The sequence below is a fragment of the Rattus rattus genome, chromosome 4 (genome assembly GCF_011064425.1).
Source record: "Rattus rattus isolate New Zealand chromosome 4, Rrattus_CSIRO_v1, whole genome shotgun sequence".
Classification (NCBI taxonomy): Eukaryota; Metazoa; Chordata; class Mammalia; order Rodentia; family Muridae; genus Rattus; species Rattus rattus.
Genome location: NC_046157.1, coordinates 140,639,946 through 140,650,988, shown reverse-complemented (window position 1 = coordinate 140,650,988; position 11,043 = coordinate 140,639,946). Strand labels below are relative to the sequence as shown.

General features: G+C 41.4%; 1 protein-coding gene across 1 annotated transcript in view; it reads left to right on the top strand.

Annotated features, from left to right (window-relative positions):
* Positions 1–10,009: 10,009 nt before the first annotated feature.
* The window catches only part of Map2 (microtubule associated protein 2), a 258,927-nt gene continuing 257,893 nt past the window's right edge, over positions 10,010–11,043 (top strand). The window contains 1 exon segment of the mRNA XM_032901293.1: positions 10,010–10,200. The gene's annotated coding sequence lies outside the window, so the exon portion shown is untranslated.

The window sequence follows — 11,043 nt, the reverse complement described above, 5'->3', positions numbered from 1 at the left end:
AAGTGTATAGTATAGTGTGTGTTTGTGTAGTCGTGCGCGTTCATGTGTGTGTGTGTGTGTGTGTGTGTGTGTGTGTGCATGTGCACGTGCTTGTGTGTGTGTATAATAAACACAAAGAGTCAATGGTAGAATGCCTAGCCAACAATCTAATAGAGTTAATAGGAAATATTAGAACTGATTGACCAGTTCAAGTAGAGGCAAGAACTGTGCCTTGGATATGACTTGAATGTGTCCCCAATGGCTCATGTGTTAAAATGTAGTCCCCACTAAGAGGGTGGAAGCAATACAATATGTTGCTTGGAAGTGGTGCTTTGGGAAAGTAATCAAAGTTACACAGATCATCAGGATAAAACTCCATCACTGATTACTTGTGGCCAGATGATAAAGACAAATTCACTCCTTGTCTCTTGCTAGGTGGTGTCTTGCATAGCTTTGGGACTTCTCCATCAAGAAAACCATCATTAGATGTTACCTCTTGATCTTGGACTTCTGAACCGTAAGCCAAAATACATTTTTTAAAAAAAATTGCATGTTCTGTGATATTGTGTTATTGGCAAGAATAAGGGAAATAAAGAAAGAAAAGAAAGGAGGGCTGGAGAGATGGCTTAGCCGTTAAAGGCCAGGCTCACAACCAAAAATGTAAGAAAAGAAAAGAAGGAAGAAAAGAGAAGAAGAGCAAAGGTGGGTGAAGAAGCAGTTTTGAAAAATACAAAGTAAATACTAAACTGGATGCTTTATATCTTCAAGTAATTTGAATTATAGTGAGTGGGAATGGAGAAAACAGAGCAAAATTTCAAACTAGATTACAAACAAAACTCGATGTCGTATGCAAATTATGTGACTTAAGGAAACATGAGAATTTAGCGTAATAATGGTATGTATAGGTATGACTTTGGAATTCTACCAGAAAGTTGATAGGATCCACTGACAGAAAGTGAAGTGGGAGCTGAGTCATAGGCACAAGAAAGAGAACTGCCTCACGATTGTGGAATAGCCAATGAAGAACTCTCACAACTATAAAATAGCCAGTGCACTCGGAAAACACAATCATATCTTCAAATGAGTAAAACAAGAGGGTTATACCTAAAAAAGAAGTATGATACAAAGTGAACGATTTTAGCATACAATCCTCAGACACTAAAAAGAAAACAAAACAAAACCAAAAACCAAAACCAAAAACCAAAATTTAGTAAAGAAAGAGTTGAAAATAAAAAATATTTTTAGAACTGATACATACATATATATATATATATATATATCTCACAATGACAAGCATGTAAATTGCATGCTATTTAAATAATTTTAAGTGCATAAGACTTTGGACAAAATTATGTGATCCACCTGCCAGGCAGGTTATACCCACTTGTACAATAAAGGTAGCATTGTTATATGGGTGTCTTAGTTAGGGTTTCACTGCTGTGAACAGTCACCATGACCAAGGCAACTCTTACAAGGACAACATTTAATTGGGGCTGGCTTACAGGTTCAGAGGTTCAGTCCATTATCATCAAGGCAGGAGCATGGCAACACCCAGGCAGGCATGGTGCAGGCAGAGCTGAGAGTTCTACATCTTCATCTGAAGGCTGCTAGTGGAAGACTGACTACCAGGCAGCTAGGGTGAGCATCTTAAGCCCACTCCCACAGTGACACACCTACTCCAACAAGGTCACACCTCCTAATAGTGCCAGTCCCTGGACCAAGCATATACAAACCATCACAATGGGTAAGCAGCCATTCTTTGAGTTTAAGGTCCTCTGTACCAGAAGGAATCCATTCCTGGACCTGGAAACCTGGTCAGCAATCCAAGGCAGGTGGCATTAAAGTGAATATTGCCTTTTGATGGTCATGCAGTCAGTAACAAATGCAGAAAGAGCAGGCAACTTTAAAAATATACTACCTGAATAATCCAGGCATAAAGACCACAGTGTGTGTGTGATTCCATAGATTGAGATAGAAAGCAGATTAGTACGTCTTAGAGGTTGAGGGCAGGAGAACCAAGAGTAGCAATTGCTGTGGGATTTCTTCTGTGTGTGTGTGTGTGTGTGTGTGTGTGTGTGTGTGTGTGTGTGTGTGTGTGTGTGTGTGCACGCCAAGACTTCAGGATCACTTTGAAAGCCAGAGGATGACTTCAATCCACATGTATTCTCCTCCAATTTCCTCTTCCTTAATTTTCAAGACATGGTTTCCCAGTGAAACTGGAGGTCACTGAATCTGAAAGACTGGGTGGCCAGTTAGCCTCAAGGACCTGCTTGTTTCTAACTTCTGAGCCTTGAGATTACAGGTAGCCACCATACTCAGATTTTTTACATGGGTTCTGGGATCATACCACAGTCCTAACGCTATAAGTATGGCATGAAATACATGTTATGTAATCCTTTTAAAGTGTGGCATTATTACATTAGTTTTAGTGGCTGGGTTTGACTGTCAAGTTGACGAAAGCTAGGGTTCATCATAGAGGAAGGAGGCTCAGTTGAGGAAGTTCCTCCATGAGTTCCAACTCTGGGGCTTTTTCCTCTATTTGCAATCAATGTGGGAGGACTCTGCTCATAACAAATGGTGCCTTCCCTGGGCTAGTGGTCCAGGGTTCTATAAGAAAGTAGACTGAGGAAGCCATATGAAGCAAGCCAGTGAGCAGCCCTGCTTCATGGCCTCTGAATTTGTTCCTGCTTCCTGGTTCCTGTCCTGTTTGAGTTCCTGCCCTGACTTTCTTCAATAATGAACAGCAATATGGAAGTGGAAGCTAAATAAACCCTTTTTCCCCTAACTTGCTCTTTACTGATGGTGTTTCATCACAGCAGTAGAAACTCTAACATATTAATATTATTTAAAGTAAGTTTAATCAAAATAATATTACCAGAAAAGAAGGAAAATGGATTATAATAGGTGGCAATTCACAATAAGATATAAGAAGTCATACATATATATCAATAATGATAATGCTACATGTGCAGTGAAAGAACGTATTTTATTTTAGTTGTAGAAAATTCATGCTGGAAAATTTTGATGGAAATAAAAGGAGAAAAGGACAATTCTATAATTATAGCTGTGGATTTCAATACTTGAGACTCTACCTACAAATTATAGAAAACCAGAGAGTATATCAATAAGTCTATATGAATAATACTAGTTAATAAACATTTATATGATAACCCATTTAGCAGCCAGATGTAAAGTTTAACAAATTTATACGGATATATTTTGCATGTTAGAATTTTGCTAATCATAGCTGGGCAGTGGTGGTTTACATCTTTAATCCTAGTACTTAAGAGGTAGAGGCAGGTGGAGCTCTGAGTTCAAGACCAGCCTGCTCTAGGGCAGCCAAGGATACACAGAGAAAACCAACGAACGAACCAGCACCAAGCCACCAAACACACCTTCCAACTATAAATGCTATTTGACGAGCACTGTAGAGCTCGGTGCCATGTTACTGTTCCACCTGTAGTACTCTAGAGACACCACACTGGATTCCCACGTTAGTTATAATCAGTTGCCAACCCACCCCTGGCCTCGGCAACCAGTGATCGACTTGTGGGCTTGGCAGCTCTGCTTTTTATAAAATGCCATTCGAATAAAGTCACACAGGAAGCTCTTTGTGTCTCGCTCCTTCAATTTAGCAAAATGACTCGATGTTTATCCTGGTTGTTTCATGTATCAGTGCCCTGGGACAGCACTGTGTTCTAGCACAGAAATCTGTCATAATTGGTTCATCCAACTTCCTAAGTGATAGATAATTGGATGACTTCCATTTTGTGCCTGTTAAACATTATGCTCATATGAGCAGGAAGGGTGTTTTTTTTCCCTAGGCTAAGTGGATGAGAATAGAATAGTTAGGTCATGTGGTAGATATATTTTTAAGTTTTTCAAATGGACTAAGAGCTATGCAAAGGAGATGTTCACTTCTGTAATCTTATAATAATCTACAATTGTTACCTTCTCCCCCTCACATCCATATCAACACTTGACATTTTTTTTTTTGTTCTTTTTTTCGGAGCTGGGGACCGAACCCAGGGCCTTGTGCTTCCTAGGTAAGCGCTCTACCACTGAGCTAAATCCCCAGCCCCGACATTTTTGTTTATCTTTTGAACTGAATACCTTTTAGTGTGTATTAGCAACATCTCATTGCAATTTGAATTATCATTTGATATTAGTTCTTGATATGAATTCTCTTTGTATGTTCTTAACTGCTATTAGTACACCTTTTGTAGTGAAGTGTCTGTTATAATATTTTTGTGATGGATTAGTATGCAATGTGAATAATTGCCTCATTTTAATACATAACGTGAATGTTTGTCTCCTTAATTACTATGCAATGAGAATTCTTTATAATTTCTAAATATGTGTCCAAAGGAAAAATACTTTGAACATATTCTTTCCAAGATTTTGTTTGCTAATGTTTTTAATAACGAAACCATTTGAAAAACAAAAGGTTTTAATTTGTTCATTTTGTGGGAGGAGTTAATGGTTTGGGTATCATAACTAAGAATTCCCCTAATTTGAATACATGCATATTTTAATCTGTGCTTTTACATGGTTTGTTTTTATACAGTCTTCTGTTACATATGAGTCTCTGATACATTCTCAGTGAACTTTTTGATAATGCCACAGAGACTATCGAACACCTTAAATCTCTCTCTCTCTCTCTCTCTCTCTCTCTCTCTCTCTCTCTCTCTCTCATACACACACACACTAAATTTTTAACATAAAATAAGCTTTAACACATTTAAGAGAATGACATTATGAGGATGTAGCTTGAATGTGTGAGATCCTGGGTTCTACCCTTGCATTTAGATAAAGAAGAATGCAATCATGTAAAGTACATTCTCTACAACGGCTGAATTGAATTTGAAATAAGCAGTTAGTATATTACTTAGAACTCCCCAGGGAAACAGTAGAATATGTATGTATACATACAAGGAGAAGAATCATGGAAATGCCTTGTGGAGATTGAAAAGTTCTAGCATCATCCATTTGAAAGTTAGATAATCATGTAAGCCCCTGGCACAATTCTGCCCCAGCCTTGGGGTCTGTAACCAGCCTCCAAAACATGAGAGGTCCTGTGAACTCCATCTTAAAACATGTAAGTCTGGAGTAGAAAAATATGGTGTCCAAACTGAAGAGTGAGAGTCATTATGCTCCTCTTTCTGCTTTCTGATCTAGTTGGATTCTTAATGGGTCTGCAAATGTGACCTTTAAGAAAACTAAATGCAAACAAAATATTTTCAAAGGGGTTTTCTTTAAATGTGTCCCATCCAGAACTAAAAAAAGAAAAAAAACACTATAAGTGGCAGATAACTCAATTAAAAATTAGTCAATTAAAATTTATTCCTCAAGTAAAAAATTTAAAAGTAACAAAATAGAGCCAACAAGACATGTGAAATAAGAATGGTCAATAAATACAAAGAAATACTGAAATCGTTAGTTATCAACAAAATGTGATTTTCAAGAACTTTAATTTGTTGGAATTCTGTGCTTTTTAATTTTTATGTTCTTAAGTTCATTGAGTAGAATTACAATACATAGTTTTAAGTCTTTTCCACTAATTGCAGTAACTTACTTAAGAATTAGTTTTCATTGATTTTATTATTTTTCCCTTGAAAATGAGCCACATTTCTAGTGGGATATAAGCTGAATTATTTGACAGAGTGTTCTGTATTTTTCAAATGTTGATATGGAGCCTCTGCATCTATTAAGATGATCATGTGACTTTTAAGTGCATTGTGTCATTATATGTTTATAGATTTAAATATGTTGTACTGTGTCCCTGTAGTAAAACCAAATTCTTTGTGATGAGTGATCATTTTGACATATGCCTACACTGGGATTTCAAGTATTATACTGAGGATTTTTTAATTTATGTTCATGAGAAATATTGGTCGACAATTTTCTTTTGAGACGAAGCTGTGACTTTACCTGGTTTTGATATTAGAGTAATACCGACTTCATAGGAAAAGATTGTTAGTGTTTTATTTTTGTTTGTTTGTTTGGTTTTTTGTTTTCTGTCTTCTTTATTTTTATAATAATTAAAGAAAGTGGTTGTAATTATTTTTTGAAAATAACTGGTAGAATTTTTCTGTGATTCTTGGGTTCTTTTTAGTTGGGAGTCTTGTTTTTTGTTTTTTGGGTTTTTTTTCTTTTTGATTTTTTACTGTTTCAGTCTTCAGTACTCTTAAATGTCTAGCTCTCTTATCTTAACTTTGGTTATTTTGTTCCATCTGGAGATTTGTGCATTTCTTTTATATGTTCTAATTTAATGGAGTATAGGTTTTCAACTATTCCCTTATAATGCTAAGGATTTCTTTGGTGTCATTGTTATGTTATTGTCATATCAATGTAATATATATTTAAGGTAGTATATATTCACTCTGTGCCCTCTTCTGTGATGTTTTCTGAGCTGTAGGTGTAAGGGTTGATTTGTAGATGTTATCAATTGGATCTGCGCACCATGATAATGAGTGTGTGTGTGTGTGTGTGTGTGTGTGTGTGTGTGCGTGTGTTAAAGCAAATATGATTTTAATACTTCTCCCAAAAGCCATAAGCTATACTACAAAACCTCAGTGTCAGACACGCACAATCTCCCTTCCACCATTGGCTAGGCAGTCCAGGAGACTCCTAAGTCAGTATTGACGATTGCCACTGCTCTTGCTTGCTAGAACTTGAGGGTAAGACTATTGCTGAAGATGCCAGGACTTGAAACTCAAGCTGGAACTGACCCAAAGCCTCCTCCCCGAGGACTGGCTTTCATGATATCAGAAGTTTACTATGTAAGCTGCCAATCAATACTCTTACTCAGCTGCAAAGGCTACAAACCACAACATCGATTGGCCTGGCAAAATGTCCCCAATGGCACAACAGTGATACTTTTATCTTGGGGGGGGGAGAGGAACCAACAGCTGTCTAATCACACTGAAGGCCAGCTAAATAGGAGGGAATTCATGCCTGGTACCGCATTCCTAGCTAATTACCCATGGTGGGAGAAGCCACTGACTCTAGAAGGCCACCTGCTAACAGCCATTTTTTTCCTAAATACTTCTTGTGTCTTGTAAAAAGAAAAAGGAAGAACCAGGAATATGTTTGTAGAGGCGTGGTATGGTTCAGAGCAAGAGGGTGCCTCTGTGGGCCCATGCTGGGGGATACCTTCCCCCTGAGGTACCAGTCATGCAATGGATATAGTCTAGAATAGAGTTTATTTAGGGCATGGGTAGGGGAGTTGAGGGAGTAGAGATGGAAAAAGGCAGAGAGAGAGAGAAGAGAGAGAGAGAGAGAGAGAGAGAGAGAGAGAGAGAGAGAGACAGAGACAGAGACACAGAGAGACAGAGAGAGAGGGAGAGAAAGAGACAGACAGAGACAGAGACACAGAGAGTGAAGAGGAGTAGAGGCTGGCCATGAACACGTGAAGAAAGAGGGGGGAGGGGAATGTAGAGAGAAAGGACAGAGAGGGAAGAGTAAGAGAGAGTTGGAGAGGGGGCAAACAGTCCCTTTTATACTGAGTCAGGTATACCTGGTTGTTGCCAGGTAACTGTAGGGCAGAGCCTAGAAAGAATGATAACACGTCTAACTGTACGATGAATCTTTAGTCTATCATGGAGATCCAGAACATGTCAAAATACAGAAAATTGGTGACAGTGAGGTGCCCAGACCCAATCTGTACATCGACGACACAACCTCTACACCTACAGGTCAGAAAACATCACAGAAGAGGGCACAGAAATATTGTGAGGTAGAGTAATATATGTTGCTAGATAGTGTCTTCTAGATATAACAAAGACACTGTCTTTATGAAATATTGATTGTAAGGTTTCCTAAGCAAAACCTGGGTAATTATAATATCATTTGAAATGTCAATATGGCCTGGAAAATTTCATGATGTCCCATGTGTCACATACAAATTCATTCTCTCTCTCTCTCTCTCTCTCTCTCTCTCTCTCTCTCTCTCTCTCTCTCTCTTTCTCTCTCTCTCTGTCTCTCTTTCCCCCGCCTACCGATAACTCCAAACTGTCACCCACTTCGAAATTGTTGTCCCATATCCTTGTCCTTTGTAACTGATTCCCCATTTTAAATTTTTTCTGTGGAAGTCTAGCATATGGGTGCTGTTTATTTCTGGCAGAATTCTGGTTAAGATAGGTGGTAGGAGGAGCTATGCTACCATTTAAGGTTGGGGTTCCTCCAAAAGAAAGACCACTTGTCTTTGGTGGATCCCATAAACCACTAATATGGAAAGCCACACTTTTTCAAAATATAAACGGGCAGGTTTGTTTTCTGTGCCTGAAGTTCTGCTGACTTTTGAGTTCAGGGTTAATGCAAACTCAGAAGGAACAGTAATATTTTCCTATTGGAGTGAGGCTCCTTTATCAAACAGCACAACACTCCTAGGAATTGGGAAGAAGTCAGCATTTGGGCTGAGCAGGGACGAGGTCTCCCAGTGTGCTTGTGTACCCTGTCAGGATCCAACAGGATTCCTATTCCTTTTGTCCACCGCCATATTGTCTTTATCATTTCCTAGAGGCTGAAATCCTCTCCTGTTCCATCAGGACACCTTCTGAGAGCTCTGCCTCCACCAAGCTTCCTACCACTAGGTGTGCCCTGATATTTCCAACCTCCTTGCAATCTGTCACAGGGACACCAGATGAAGCTGGGTGGAGAGAGACACTGCCCAGAGCCTAGGGTGTGACTATGAAGATTATGTTTTCACACCTTGCTGTGTAATGACTTCTAAGGTTTGCAGTCTCCAGTAAATGGGTCGAGTTTCCGTCTGAAATTTGAGGAAATCAGATCAAAATGCCCAAGAAATCAACTCTAACGTTCTGTGGTCTCTTATGAGTCTAAAGCAAATTAACCACTATAACTTCATCAGAAATTTCATCTCCTTGATGATTGGGTTGACTTTTAAAATACGATAGAGATGGATAAATTTATTCTAACCTCCACCCACCCTGCCACTTTCTTGGACATTTCCTTTTCAAAGATACTTAGAAGATGCTTTTGAACATTTTAAATTATTTTTAAGTTTGTGTATGTGTTTAAGTGCCCGTGGAGGCCAAAGACACGAGAGCTTCCTGCAGTTACTGGCAAATTCGAGCTGCCTGTTGTGGGTGCTGGGAACCCAGCCTACCTTCTCTGGAAGGTCAAGCAGTTTGTGGAGACTTGTCCCTCCAGCTGAAGGAGATGGTTTTTATTTCAAAGGATTATCTGAAGGTCAACATTTTTCCCTGAGAATACACCAGTCTTTTTGAATTTGAGAGAGGTGTTTCTGACAGTTTTCACCTTCACTTGACGTTATGACCATAGCACAGATGGACTGGATGGGGAACATTTAAGTTTCCTGTTTCTACAAAGCCTTGAACAATGGTTGATACATAATAGGTCTTCAGAATCATTAGTTGAATCAATATATGCTTCAGATTACTGACAGAGCTAGGTCTTCAGTTCTCCACACTCCCATCCCTCCAGTGTACAGTACCAACAGGGGGTTGTTCTCTATCTCAATTTCTTTTGGAAGGTTTCTAGATGCACCTGTTGTTGGGTTTGTAGGACAAGATCTGTGACTTTTTTTTTCCACCAAGGGGTCCAGTGAACCAGCTTCAGCTGTGATACAAAGAAGCGAGAGACAACCCTCCCAATGACTGACTGAAACCACTGTCCCTGACTTCCCAAGGTCGTCCTTAAGGAGGCCGTTGTGTTTCTGCTGCTCATTTTGCAAGCCTGGAGGGACAGTTCTGCTGAGCAGGCCACCCCTGGGAAGGAAGGAACCAGGTCCCTGCTGCCCTCGCCGCCCTTGGCCTTGACTGGGCGGGGCTCTCTGGGGCTCGGAGTCTGGCTGTCCCCAAGGGGCGGGCTGCTGGCTGCGGCAGGAGGCGGGGCCGGCGCTCCCCCTCCCCTACACTGCGGCGGTGGCAGCTCTGCGCGGACCGTGGCGGAGCCCAGCTGGGGCGCGCACGGGGCGGGAACAGCCGGGGCGGGGCAGCCGCGGAGCCCGGCTGGGGCGCGCACGGGGCGGCGCTCGAGCTGCGCGGGCTCTCGGCGGTGGAGGCGGCGGCGGCGGCAGCAGCATCCTCTCTACCTCCGCTTCCCTTCGGTCTTTCTCTTTCTTCTCCTTCTTTCCCTCGTTTCTTCGGTCGCCGGGTCTCCCCGGCTCCTCCCACGGAGGAGCTCTAGCTCTGAGAGTCTGCCGTGACCGCGGGTGCGTCCACTTTCCGCGCCCAGGTAAGACGTCGTCCCGCCTAGCTCAGCCCGGTCCTTCCTCCTGCGCCTCTGCCGGAGAGGAGCCGCAGCCCGGAGAGTAGGAACCGGACCGGCTGGTCTCTGCTGGTCCGGTCCCCTGTGCCCTGGAAGGGAGTCCGCGCAGGTTGGCGCTGTCCAGGCCTGACCTCTCCAGGTGTCACTCCAGGGCAAGAGACCTGTCTAGGTACTTAAGCTCTAGATTTGAAGATGAGCCAATGACCTTGTTAGGTACCACTTTAAAGCCACTGGAAACTTTGGTTCAGGTTAGGGTATGTGTTTTGAGAGTTAATATTGCCGGAGCTATAGAAAGAAGGGTAAGAAATTATGCAAAGATCCTGGGGGAAGGAATTAAAGATAGAGTATTTATTTTTATTTTATTAGTTTGTTATGTGTGTCTGCGGGCTCCCAGCCTCAGAGCTCTGTACAGTGAGGAAGGAGGTGAGGGGAGCCAAGCCAATTTCAAATTTCAAATTATTTCTCCAGAGACAGCAGGAAGAGGAGAATTGGTATACATTGGTAATTTTAGGAAAATGAAAAACTGTTCTTTGGTTGTAGAGGGCGGGGCTCAAAGGTACAAGCCTGACAGGGCTTGGGTTTCTATGCAGTCCTTTCTTCCCAAATGAGAGGGGTGGGTACCCAGCTGCATCTGCTCTTCTATTCACTTCTTGATTCTAAAGCCTTTCTTTGGGAGTGGGGGTCTGAAGTAATGACTGCCTTCCCTAGCCTCGCCTTTGTTCTAGGATGGAAATTTAAAGGCAGAGCTTGCCTAGGAGCTCGAGTGGGGAGGTGTGTGTTTGGGTGTGTGAGGAGGGGGAGGGGAGAGTG